The sequence below is a fragment of the Podarcis melisellensis genome (assembly GCF_964234715.1).
Source record: "Podarcis melisellensis genome assembly, chromosome: Z".
Classification (NCBI taxonomy): domain Eukaryota; kingdom Metazoa; phylum Chordata; class Lepidosauria; order Squamata; family Lacertidae; genus Podarcis; species Podarcis melisellensis.
Window position 1 is genome coordinate 26,230,786 of NC_138547.1, and position 13,864 is coordinate 26,244,649.

General features: G+C 42.7%; 1 long non-coding RNA gene across 1 annotated transcript; it reads left to right on the top strand.

Annotated features, from left to right (window-relative positions):
* Nucleotides 1-8,594: 8,594 nt before the first annotated feature.
* LOC309361606 lies at nucleotides 8,595-11,619 on the top strand. Its single transcript, XR_014164556.1, has 3 exons — nucleotides 8,595-9,012; nucleotides 10,895-10,986; nucleotides 11,531-11,619. It is a non-coding gene; the product is annotated as an uncharacterized lncRNA (long non-coding RNA).
* The last annotated feature ends 2,245 nt before the right edge of the window (nucleotides 11,620-13,864 follow it).

A 13,864-nucleotide genomic window follows, 5' to 3' on the forward strand; every position in this document is an offset into this window, starting at 1 on the left:
AGCCATTCCCCACCATGCTTAATAATGCCTAGCCCCTTTGGGCTCCCAAATAAATAGGGTTGCAATCTGTAATTGATTAATTGGCGTGATTTAGCAACTGAAGCCTTAATAGCAGATTAACATTTCAGTTGCAGATTGAAGTTTGTCCTCTAGTTAATTGACAGGAGAGACAGCAAGGACAAAAGTTTATTTGGAAGCAAATCTTTTTCAGACTTTTAAGGAAACTTTCCTCAAGGGCACCTTCACAATGAGTTTTGGCAAAACTTCTTTACACTGAATTAATTATTTGATCAATTAATCTCTTAAAAGGCAATTAAGAGAAAGTTAATCAATTAAGAGAAAGTTTAAGTCCTACACATTGATGAGTTTGCAACAAGTTGATGGGCAGGAGCTGGGACCGAACGACGGGAGCTCACCCTGCCGTGGGGATTCGAACCGCCGACCATACGATCGGCAAGTCCTGGGCACTGAGGTTTTACTCACAGCGCCACCCATGTCCCTGAACCTCTGGGTACAGATCATCAAAATGAAAACAAAAGGATTTAATAGTATTAGCATTAGTTGGATTGTGCCCATTTGGTTTATGATTATGGTGCTAGGATAGGCAATTCTGACATTTGTGGGCAAAAATGCAGTGGTGTTTTTTCCTGGGCATACCCCTAAACATTTTGTGAATCTAAGTTTGGCCTCATTGAGGGGCATTATTTCAATATGAGTAGGTAAATGAGAGTACCCCTAAACATTTTTAAGGGGGGGGAGCACTGCACATTTGCCACTTTTGCTCTAGGCTTTTGCCATTCTGGCTAGTGAGGCTCTGAGTTTGGTCATTTAATGATCTTTCCACAATGCCTTGCCTTTATTAAACAAAACTTTTTTAAAAATAAAGAAGACGCTGACCTGGGATAGCATATTCAGCAGGTTTCCAAATTCTCCAGTGCTTGTTTATTTAATAATTATGGAGCGTGATTATGGTAATGAGCTGAGTTCCAATTTACACACATTAGCCATGCATTTTAATGATCTGATTATACAAACTTGAGATACAGTAGATTTAATTTTATATGAAGAAATTTGCTAGCAAGCTGGATTCAAAATGAAATGGGCTGGGGAAGACTGGAGTTGGTGGGGGTGGAATCAAGCAGACGGGTGATATCTGTAGGGAATTAGTGTGGGTTTGTAATGAAATAACTGGATCAGAAGGAAGAAAAAACACCATGACACTATTATAACACATTCAGATTATCCCCGAGTGCCTAAGTATTGCTGAATGACAGAAAACAATGCATCCCGTTGGGTAGCAAGTCCTTTAATATCACTAAATATGGCAAAAGATCCTTTGGAGAAACCATTGTGAAGAAAACCTACAAATTACTATTCTCACTTGCTCTGCTTTTTGAGCTGTGAAGTCAACATGTTCCATTATTTATTTATTATTATTTGTATACCACCCTTCATGTACAGATCTCAGGGTGCTTCACAGCATAAAAGCACAAGATAAAAACACAAATTACATTATAAAACAAGCCTGCCTCATGGCCACACTCTGCTACTACCTCTGGTTGTGTAGTGCTCTCTGCCACATACTCTTCCTGCTCACTAAAGCCTGTTACCTCTTCAGCTTCCTAGGCCAGTTGCAAGAGACCAGCAAGTCAAGGAGCAAACCTGAAGAGAGGTAAATTACCTCCTGCTTATTCAGATGACTTGCATTGTTTTTTATCAGCCCCGTTCTTTACTTAATCTGTCGGTTGAGTTTCTTATATGCTTCCATTTTATTTGGAATATGCAACCACCATTTGAGTACAAATAAATTTCTGGTTTTTATGCCGTGCCTAATTAGATTTCCCTGTGTCTGTCTCCTTTTTGTGGTTTGGAGTCTGTCTCTCAAAGCAATTTTTTTTTAAAAAAAAAAATGTAAGGACAGGAACGATCTCTCTTGGTCTGGGAAAACAACATTGTCTTCTTAGATGCCCTTTTTCATAATTTTAAATGAGGGACAATTTATTTTTTTGTTCAGAATCCTAGAAAAATTAGGTGGTTCTTAAATTGGGAGCCTAGGAGAAAAGGAGTTTGGACAAGAAAGCAGGCAAAAAGATTACCGTTGTGCTTGGAGCCTTGTATAGACCTTTGAGGCAAGTGATTTGAAAGAGTTCCTTGGAAGAGTGTGGATAACAATGCTACTGAAAAAACCTGAAATAAGAAATCCTCTGTGAATACTCTGGCTTCCTCCCTTTTTTTCACCAGCACACCTGAAGAAGACTCAAAACAACAGGAATATGGGTAAAAAGTCTATATTTATTAAAGTAAAATAACTTGAGGATGTGCAAAATATACTTAATTAAACCACTGTAACCAAATAGGGATGCGGGTGGCGCTGTGGGTTAAACCACAGAGCCTAGGACTTGCTGATCAGAAGGTCGGTGGTTTGAATTCCCGCAACGGGGTGAGCTCCCGCTGCTCAGTCCCTGCTCCTGCCAACCTAGCAGTTCGAAAGCACGTCAAAGTGCAAGTAGATAAATAGGTACCGCTCCAGTGGGAAACGGTGTTTCCGTGTGCTGCTCTGGTTCGCCAGAAGCGGCTTAGTCATGCTGACCACATGATCCGGAAGCTGTACGCTGGCTCCCTCAGCCAATAAAGCGAGATGAGCGCCCCAACCCCAGAGTCGGTCACCACTGGACCTAATGGTCAGGGGTCCCTTTACCTTTAAACAAATCAACTATGTTTGGGCATGTGATTGGTAATAGATGGGGTTAATCTGTCCCTCCCATCACCAGGGGAAAGTTTACAGCCACACACTCTGCCCACCAGCAGTTTCCTAAAATTCTTCCCTCCCCACTGCATGGACCACGCATGAGCTCAACATGCATGAACTCAGCAGGCACACCATGGCCCCTTTGGACAATATTTATCCTGATGTGCCTGCCAGGGCAGAAAGCACCCCACCACTCTGCAGGCCATGCCTCATAAAGGTGAGTAAAGAGTGCCCTCAACCAAACACTGCTTCAGATATCAAACCTGCAAATTCTTAAATCCTCCCACCTGTGCAGACTAAATGACAATTAGCCAAATAAAGAACAACACCCTAGTCAGGCGGACACTACCCAACAGTAGGCCAAAAGGAGAAAACCCAGAGCCACTCAGGACCTTCCAAAAATAATAAATCCTACATAGCCCTCCCCACACCAGCCAAAAGGGTGACTAACTAAAGGCCCACACTGTAAAAGGTAGGAGGATGGATGTCAAAGGAAGAAGAGGAGAGAGTGCAGGGAAGGCTTAAACAGTCTGTCTCCACCTCCCCACATTGGGTGAAAATGCTTCATATGACCCTAAAAGTTCATCCCTTTGGTGGAAAACACCTCTTCTCTCCTGTAGAAGGGGAATGGCATGCTCAAACCTGTGGATTCAGACCCATTGCCCAATACTCTGTAAATGGTGCTCTTATGTATTCATTTATTGAGATAATGTATGGACTCTTTCGCTCAAAAAAAATATCCAAGCAGTACATGAGGTCATTTTTGGGTAACAAACAACAAAACAAAACTGGGCTCCCATAATTATTTTATTCAAATTTTCAAATAAAATTGAATTTGTGTGACATTTAATTTTATTTTACTTGTATATATTTTTGGAAGCACTTACACTCTTCCCCTCCCAAGATCTTAACTTGCCTCCTGGTGGGGGCATAAGATGGTTTTAGACCATCTGCCACCCTCTAGAAATATCATATGCTTGTCCAATAAATGTGCTTCGTAAAGACTAAAGAGGACAAGATGAGTGCTGCTGTTCTGGAGCATCACTTACTGACAGGTGGTGGCCCTGAAGAAGAGAGAAGCAGCTGAAGACATACAGTGTATGGGAGCTACACATAATCCTCCTGTTGTGAGTGACAGCTGGCACATCTCAGTGTATCTGCACCCTTGAACATGTAGCTGAGGGTCAGCTAGGGACGGGAAATAAATGAGGTTCCCATCTTGACATGAAAAACATGTCAGCCAAAACACAGTGGCATAGTTAAGCTGCTGAGGCTGCAGAAGTTGTGGCAAGACAGGCTCCTGTGGCTTTCACGGGATTCAAGAATTTGGGGAAAATTTGGGAGGATTTGGCAATAAAGGGTCTTTTCACCAAAATGTGCTTTCGCTTTGGAGACTTCCATTGTACCTCTGGAGTCAGGGCAAGATGACCACCCCATTGTACAGAATGTGTTCTGTGTCATCTGGGACAGGGGCTGGGGCCGGGGAGGGAAATGGATCATGTAGGTAGGAATTGGTAATGCATACTGTTCTGCCAGCAAGCAAGTACATCCACAAGCAGTCCCCTTGGAGTACTGTACAGAATAGAACAAGTTGCTGCCTTTTCATGACACCTCAAATTATCTGCTGGAGGTGACTGCCTTACTCTGCCAAATACCAGGGCCGGCCCTGACAAGAAACCAGGCAGAGGGTGCTGCACCACTGCCAGCTCCTTGTGCACTTGCTCCCACTTGCTCAGGCCCCGCCAAAGCATGTGGGTTGCCTCCCCGCCCCCCGATTCCCCATGTTTCCTGTGCTAGAAACTTAAATGCTCTTTGCTGCTACCCTCATCTCATGGCTGTGCTTTCATCCATCTTGCTACATGCTCTCCACTTCTCTGAGCTCTCAGGCATTTCAGGGGCAGTAAGCACTGTGTGGTTTAGTTTCCTTCAAATCTCTTCATAATATTTGCTTTTATTCTACAACTATAAAAGCAGAGGGCAAATGGAGGCAACAAAGCACATCTACAAGCAGTGGATACATTGCCCCTGGTTTGGGGAACTATTTTCAGCTTGAGGGCCACATTCCTTCCTAGGCAATCTTTTGGGGGCCACATGCCAGTGTTGGCTGGTGCTAGAGGTAAAAGTGGCTGGGCAGCAATGATTGTGAATTTTACTTTTTCACAATACACCTGTTCCTATAAACACTGGCACACTTTTTTATTCTCTGTGCAGGCAAAGAGGAAGCATTATCAGAGTTCAATGACACATCCCAGCCTCCTGAAAACACTCAAGGGGGTGTATAAAACAGGGGGAGCAGTGTGTCTGGGGATACAGCCTAGGAAAAGTCCAAAGAGCCAGATTCAGCCCTGGGGATTGAGGTTCCCAACCCACCTGTACTTAGAAGATGACTCTATCAAGACACTCCTCAGGGTTAAAAGATACAAGAAACACATTTCTGCACTAATCAATGGAGCAAGGTTATTTATGACTCTTAAAAAGCTTTGCAAGGTACCTAAAGGAATCAGGTCTCACACTGTGGCCCACTGGCAGAGTTCCAGCGCTGGTGATTTACAAAGTTTACATTCTTGATCAATTTATACTGGTTAGTAGTAAAACGTTTCTGTGATCTCTTTTCATAAACAGCTTGGCATAAATCACAATGCATTTATTATTGTTTCATTTTTTATTTTTTTGAAAGCTTTGAAAATATACTAGTGACATACAGCTCTTTGGTATCTTAAAAGCACACATGCTTTTTCCCCTGATAGAGAGTGAAAGACTCATAGCCTTGCCTTCAACAGCATTCACCAAAGGGGAGGTAGGGGTTCCTTTTTTTTTTTTAATGGGTATTGCTTTTTATGTCAACAGAAAATGGATTCCCCTCCTCTCCTTTATCCTTCTTTCCAAGGACTTGTAGGAAGAGATAAAAATGTTTGGAAGTGAGAACTTGTCATTGAGGGAGTCTCCCTAGAACAGGCTTTCCGCATTAATAATGGAGCCAATTGAAAGGACATTGCTCAGGCTGAGAGCTCTACACCACAGGACTGATAGTGCCTTTCTCTCCCTGATGAATTGCGATGTGTGCTTTGAGACTTCAGTAGTGGGGGTGGGGTGGGGGCTTCACCTCACAGCCTAAAAGGAACCCCACAATCAGTCTTGCTTTCTCTTATTCATTTTTTATTTATCATTACATTTATCTCCCACCTTACCTCCTGAGAGAAAGCACACTTGATTCTCTCCCTCCCCATTTTATCCTTGCAACAATCCCGTGAGGTAGGTCAAGCTAAGAGACTGTGGCTGGCCCATGGTCATGGCTGAGTGGGGACTTGAACCATGGTCTCCACTGGCTCTAATCTAATCACCCTAGCCACTATACAGCACTAGCTTTCTTACTTGGAAGATGGAAGCAAACAGTCATGGCTGCTGTGATTCAGAAGCAGGGGCAGCCAATGTGGCAGCAAGGCACACGCCATTACTGTTCCCAACAGTTCTGCTGCAACTCAACAGTAGCTAGACTTAGTAGAACTGTTAAAGAGTGAGGTGAGCAGATGATAAGCCAACCCAGTAGTTTCTGAAACAGAAGGGTGAGATATCACTTGTTGAAAATAAAAAAAAGAATATACATGAACGAATGGGGGATGAAACAGATTTAAAAAACTGCATGCGTAAGGGTCAGTATTTCCTTCTCCCTGGTCTTGATCATTAGCTGAGGCTGAGATTGAGGAAGATGAGCTGGCTGAGTGCATGGCTGTTAAATTGCCAGCTGAGAAACTGAACTGGGTTCCTGATACTGAACTTGAGCCTGAGGGTCACGGACCTGTGATTCCTCTGCCAGGACCAGGGCCGGATTTAGATGGAGAGGGGCCCTAGGCTGCTCCACTTGTGAGGCCCCTCCCAATCCCCCATGCTCACGACTAGAAGAAAATAGAAGTGTTATAAACAAAATTGAGTGATGCCAAGGATTTAAAATTATGCAGTTCTCAATTTCTCCTCTAAAGGACATAAGATATTATTGTTAAATATCATGGTGATTTTTTAAAAAATTCATAAAATTAACACTGAAAAACTTTTGCAATAACTAAACTTTGTAAACCTTTTCTGGAATAAGCATTATTTTTTAGGAAAATGAAGTTGCAATGTTATTCTTAAAAAAAAAACACACCTTGAGTTTACAAATTATATTGCCTGGGAAGTGCAAAATGTGACAGTGTGGCACCTTTAGAATCTACTTTATGTTGTCATTAAAAAGTCAGTTTTAAAATACATATTAAGAAGTAAACTACAGCCATCAAATAAAGTAAGGCTAAAATGTTTTTTTCCTAGCCTTCCTCATAGCACAATTATCCAAAACTTCATCAAAATATGTTTGTCACTTTCAGTGTACAGACTGCTCAGTGCGAACAACCTCTCTTGAGACATTGTGGCCCTTAATTCATTTTTAATTCTTTTGAGTCCTGAAAAACTCCTCTCCCGAGAAGTTAGTGACCATAAGGCTAAGAAATAGCTGCAAGGTTACTTCCACATTAGGAAAGGCCATATGAATTTTGTCCTTGTATATAATTTGATAATGGCCTGTATGAGGCAGAGAATGCTCTGCTGTAGGCCTATAGTTTTGTGTCATGTATAGGTGAAAGTGCAAAAGTTCATCAAGAAGTTTGAGGTCAATATCTTCTGGGTATGCTTCCACCAACTGTTCAACACCTTGCTTAATTTCTTGCTTAGATGCTGTCAAATTAGCAAGAATGGCAAACAATTGTGCAACATCACTGTACACAGTACTTCTTTTTAAATTGGCTTCAAGTGCATCTAATATAGGAATAAAGGATTTTATCCTAAACTTATCTCTTGAAGAAAGTGCATCTAAGGCATCAAGTGCACTTCTGTCATTTCTTTGCCGTTCCCTCACTCTTCGTCTCCTTGTTTTGTAGTTAACATTTGGCACGGTTTTTGCTTGTTTCTCAAGCTCATCAAAATCATCTCTAATTTCCCTTAAACAAATCCAGAGGTGAACTGTACAAATTTGCACAAGAACTCAATAACAGGTCAGATTTCTGAAGGGCTTTGCTGACCTTGTGAAAATGACCTAGCACACGGGTCCAAAAATGCAGCATAAACACAGATTTCAGTTCTTCCATTTTCTGCAAAAGATTGTTAGTTTGGAGCCTGGTCTCCTCCTTCCCATTAACATCAGGATGAAGTCCAGTTACCAACCTGCAGCCTGGCCTCCTGCCTTCTACAGGTAGTTCTGGATCCCTCTGTGGATCCCTTCCCACTGCTGCCTTCCCTGATCCCCAAGACCTCTCTCTGCCTGGGGGCAATCTGCAGTGCATGCTGCAGGCACCAACAGGGCTCTGTGAAGTGTGAAAGATAGACTTCTCTGCCTGGGAGGGGTGAGGCCAGGGCCAGTCACATGTGCCTGCCTTGCTCTGTTCAAGCCAAGGAGGAGGGAAGGAATGGAAGAGACTTCGGAGAGCTTGCTTGCCTAGTCTATCTGCCCCAGCTGCCCCCCCCCAACTCGCACTCTCCCACTGATTGAAGTGCAGCACGTACCACTACTGACCTGACCCTTGAGCTGGGAAAGGCTGTGCAGCTGGTTGTTGACTCTCTGAGCCTGCTGGCTCTGGATTCTGAAATGGAAAATTCTGGGGTGCAAGGATACTCAACAGGCCAGCTCGTCAGGGCAAAAGTCCCTGTGGGTCTCCGTGTTTAGTAGAAGAAGGAAGTTCCAGCCAAATACAGGAGCAAAACAGTGGTCAGTAGACCACAATCCTCATTGTTGCACAACAGAGTAAGAACCCCGAACATGGGCTACAAGCTCTTTGAAGACCTTCCCTCTCTACCTAGAATACATATCCAGAATCATCACTGATAGATCATCATCATGTCACAAGGAGGGAGGGGAGTCGTGAGGTTACTCAAGTTCATCAACTTGCCCCAGTTATCAGATCAAGTTCCTAACACCTTAAGTACCCGCCACCTAAAGAACAACAAAACTATCTATGCATATCTTTGCCTTCTGGCCTTCCTGAGGATGGGCTGTGGGAACACCTGGCCTCAGGAAACCCATCAAGGGATGTTCATTGTTCCCCTCAAGGGAGGGGTGCTCTGTACTTGACTGTATATCCCAAGGATTTTGGAGGAGGGTAGTATCCAAGTTGTGTATGTGACCTCTCCCTTAGAGGATTATGGAGGAAGGCGATGTCCAAGTCCGCCTTTCCTTTTGAAGCAAATGTCATTGAAATAGGAGAATTGGTTATGACATTGATTTTATGTGATTTTCAGAGGTTAGTAGTCTATCAGCATGGTCAAGTATAAGGGGATACAATTTTGACACTTTCTTGTAACAGTGCAACAAGTTTTGCCAATAGAAACAAGAAGGGATACAATTTGCGAGCTTTCTCCATCAACAGCGCAAAGGCTCATTGTCCTGGGATTTTGAGAGAAGAGAGGTGTTGAGAGGTGACAAAAATGATTTCCAGTAAGTGCCCCCCTTTATCCCCCCTTTATTTCCATTACAAGTCCTTGAGTCTGTACTCTGAATAGTGACACCAGGGACCTAGAAGTGGCAGCGCTTGTCATCCCAACCCCTGCACAGTCTCATCAGGGCTGGTCTTAAGGCAATTGGAGCAATTGGGCCAATTGGGACCTGCAGGCTGCTGCTAAGGGACCCCCCGCACCAGGGCAATCTAGATGGATTGTATTTATATCTCTAAGATTCCAAGTTGGACCCCAGAGCTTCAAATTGGGCCCCACTGGCTAGCCCTGAGTCTCATAGTTGCTGGACCCGAGTTGCCCTGCCCTCACATGAAGTCTTGGGTTTGCAATTTTGGAGAGAGTGGGTGGACTGGTGAGGCCCCCTAAATTTAGAGGTCCTAGGCTTCAGCCTACTTAGCCTATACATAAATCCGGCCCTGGCTAGGACCCTAATAAATGCCTTCCCCCAAGCCAGATTCACTTGAGGGGTCAAACACAGTGCTTACCCAATGCCATAGGCATAAAATGAGACAGAAATTCACAGAGGGATGGATAATCACTTGTCTTTAGGCTATGAGCCTAGAATGGGTAGGCCACTGCCCAGCCTTTGTTGGAGCAAGTTGTTCATCTCTCTACAGTGCGGTGGAACTCTCCATAGTGCTGACTTGCCCCACAAGCTTCTTAGCAAGCTCAGCATAGGACGTCAGCAGAGGACTGCATTATTTGCTTATTTATTTAGTACTTGACTGAAGTATTTGGCTCGAGCATTTTCGATGGTGTTATGCCATCTGAATATGGTGACTGAATAAGGGCTGCATGGTGTGTGTGTTGATTTCATAAATATTTGACGTTTAAGGATCTGAAGTTCTCTTAAGGGGATGGAGCTTGGAGTGGGTAGTGTGAAGACAGCCCCATATAAGCCCTCAGTCTGCTCCCAACCTTTGTTGGAATCAGCTGCTCACTTGGAGCTATCCATGTTCCAGCAGCCTTTGACCAATTTTGAACCAAAACATGACAGCCTAAGGCCTTGTTGGTCAAATCCAAAGATGACAATCACACTGAATGGCAGCGTCTCTTGCAAGCATGGTAGCATAGGGTCATGGAACTAAAGGCACTCTTATTCCCTGTAATTCTCCAAGACTAACACAGCAGGCAAAGGTAGTTGTGGAGTCAGCCTGTAAAGTCAATATGCATGAGAATCAGCTTTGTAAAGTGTTCTGATCTTCTGCTGTATAGCCTATACTGGAGCTGAACCAAAGGACAAATAAAATACAGAGGCCAAAAGCCCTATTAACTTCAACAGAGGGCAAAAAAAATTGGGAACAATGAATCTCACTGTGCTGCTGGACTTCCCATGCTGCTGTTAGTTCAATGAAGCCCCAATTATTCTGGTGGGAGGTCAGACCCCTTGTACCCTTGTTCTGTCAGAGAGAATCATCTAAATTTAGCAAATATCTGGATGGTGTCTTCCCAGGAGCTCTAAGGTCATTTTTCCTGTCACATCAGTTCTTTATTCAGCAAAGATCTGCCAACATTTTTGGGAAATAATGAGTGCTGAGCCAAAGTATTATCCCATTCATTTTCAGCAATTTTGGGGTGAATTGAAAAGAGCAGTTGAATGATAGTATTATTATGATTCGGGGTGAGGTTGAAATCTATTAATTGCTCCAAACATTCTCACCCCAAATTTAGAACTCTCTCAGTACCTTCGTTTTCTGAGGATCTAAGAATATTAATGAAGTGGTTGTGTTAATGTCTACATTTCAACTGGTAGATGACTCAAAGTGAGTATGATTGAATGCATATGAGAGACCATTATAGGAATGACTCACATCAGTGATCTGTGTACAATACACAATGTTGTTCAGTGGATAGGGGCTTGTTCTGTGTAGACCCAAAGGATCAACTGTTGGATTTGCTTTATATTTTGTGGTAGGGGTTGTAATCCAGGCACAGATCAGACTCAGATTTGCTTAGCTTCAGCCAGACTGATATATCACGGGATTCAGACTGTGCCCTGAAGATACAATCACATCAATATTTTCTTTTCTTTATGCAGTGTTTCCTCAAAAAGCTATGCAGACCAGTAATATAAGAAAACGGAAAGTCACAAATGAACCAGAGGGAGCTGAAAGATGTCACAAATTTGGCATGTACAACAGAATTTGCAAAAATGAATACCACACGAAACAAGCAGTGTTTCCTAATGGGGTTCACAGTGGATTTGTATGATTTATGAGCCAAAGTGAGGTGCTTATAATAAGTGAAGTAGGACCTGTTTAAGGAGCTCCAAATTGAAGGGGAGAACCTAAGTGCTTGCCTTTATAGGGCAAATGTAAGGATGTGATGAACAGGGAAGGGAGACCAAACACCAAGGTGGAAATACGGGAAGCTCTTTTATGATTGACATGTCAAACTTGTAATCAGAGGGGATGATTTCACCCGGACCCTCCAATCCAAATGCTTTGTGGGAGGGATATTGAAGTAAATATATAGCCTTGATCTAATGTGTTTATTGCTGTTTTAAAAATTCTGCCTATGGGGGACAGTAACATTAGATTTCTAGTGGAGCCGTTGAAGGGAGACCTTTCTTTTGCTTAAGTCCAGCCCAGTTCCTTCTTCTACCTACCCTTTTTTCAAATTCTATAGTTCTTTTTCATTTACTCCTTTTGATTGACTCTTGCTGTTGTTTATCTTGTGTTGTTTGTGTTGTTTTTCTTAAAAGAGGCAGTGGATCCCCCCTCCTCACACCTTCACCTTCAAATTATTCTGGTTTGAGGAGTTTGCTTTAAGTTCAGTGCAATTTGTTTTATTTAGTCTGTTTCAAGTGAATTCATTAAGCCACGTATTATGTTATAAATTTGTTATTTGTGTGAGTGTGTGGCTTTTTCAAACACAGGTACCTTAGTTTATCCTGAGTGATATTTACTTATGGTATTATTTATCAGTGAACCCATTGCCTCTATTATTATTTTCTTCTTTATGCCTATGTGTGTGCCTGTGGCGCTCGCGCTCTCTCTCTCTCTCTCTCTCTCTCTCTCTCTCTCTCTCTCTCACACACACACACACACACACACACACACCCCTGCAAATTCCATCATATTTTGCAAAATAAATAAATAAATAAATAAATGGCTACAAAAGAAACCAAAATTCAAAGGTTCCTAGCACAAAAATCCCTGCACTTATTTTTCTGTACTTTGGCAGGCTTTATCCACTCTAAAGAGGAAAATTATACCCACTTCTATAAAAAAAGAATGAAAGTTATAGTTTCTTTTATTATTACAGTGGTACCTTGGGTTACAGACGCTTCAGGTTACAGACGCTTCAGGTTACAGGCTCCGCTAACCCAGAAATAGTACCTCAAGTTAAGAACTTTGCTTCAGGATGAAAACAGAAATCGTGGCGCGGCAACAGTGGGAACGCCCATTAGCTAAAGTGGTACCTCAGGTTAAGAACAGTTTCAGGTTAAGAACGGACCTCCGGAATGAATTAAGTTCTTATCCCAAGGTACTACTATATTTCCCATTAGCAAATGCAGGGAAGGAAACCTGTAGCACACCCCGCAAAGTCGACTTGGACTCCGACTGAATCAGGCAGCCTCCAGAGTGCTTTAAACTGAGGTGGGCTGTTTTTGGAACCGCTGAATCCTGAAGCAATGAATAAGGGTTTGAACTTAAATCTTGTGCTCAGTGCACACCCCTAATTCCCTACTGCATCACTTCTGTTTTGGAATCAAATCAAAACAACTTGGAACTTGAACAATTCAAATGAGGGGAATTTCAGAACTATCTGATCAGTATCACTTTCATAGTTTTTGGTTTTGTTTCAGGTATAGGAGCCAACTCCTAGGGGCTGAGGCTTCTTTGCCCCCCAATAAAATATTTGAGGGGACCAGGGCCCCCCCAAAGTTGATGGGCATTGCCTTTCAAATGGTGTTTGTGTACCACATCAAATGATCGATTCTGAGGAGCAGGGCTTACCTGAAACCCCCCCCCCCATTTTATTCAAGTTGGCTGCCACTGCTGCTGTTGCTTAGAAGGTTAAATAGAAAAAGAGAGAGTAAGAGTGGGGTACTTTCATTTTTTTAAAAAAAGGTGCTGCCTGATTCTTTGTCAGGACTAAGATCACCTTTGGTCAGGCAGATAAATTCATTTCATCATTCCACTCGTTTTTGTGATAGACCTCTAGGATCAGAGGTTCTGTGAGGGAATAGCCCAGTTTCCCCCTCCGATCAAACGAACAGCCCTGTGTGTTCCCCAGCCAAGATGCTAATGAATTTCAAGCTGCACTGCTCAGTTTTTAATTTGCTCATGTGAGTGACCCTCCTTGCACTTTTCTCTACTACTCCATTCTGCCTCTTTGCTAGATGAAGTCAAAGTCTAACCTGACAAACTCAACAGAAGTTTTAATTAGACATCTAATCAGCGGCTGCACAAACAGCTTAAAAGGTTGAAAAATGCATACATTATGACTAACATTGAAATATAGGATATTCTGTGCATAAATATTGCTTGTGATTAATTGGAGAACGGTAAAAGTAATGTGGCACTACACACACACACACACACACAGAGTTATAGAACTTACTTGCAAAAAGTATACGGAAATAAGATTTATGGGCTACAGAGATCCTGGAGGCAGGGTGCATGGGTCATGCCA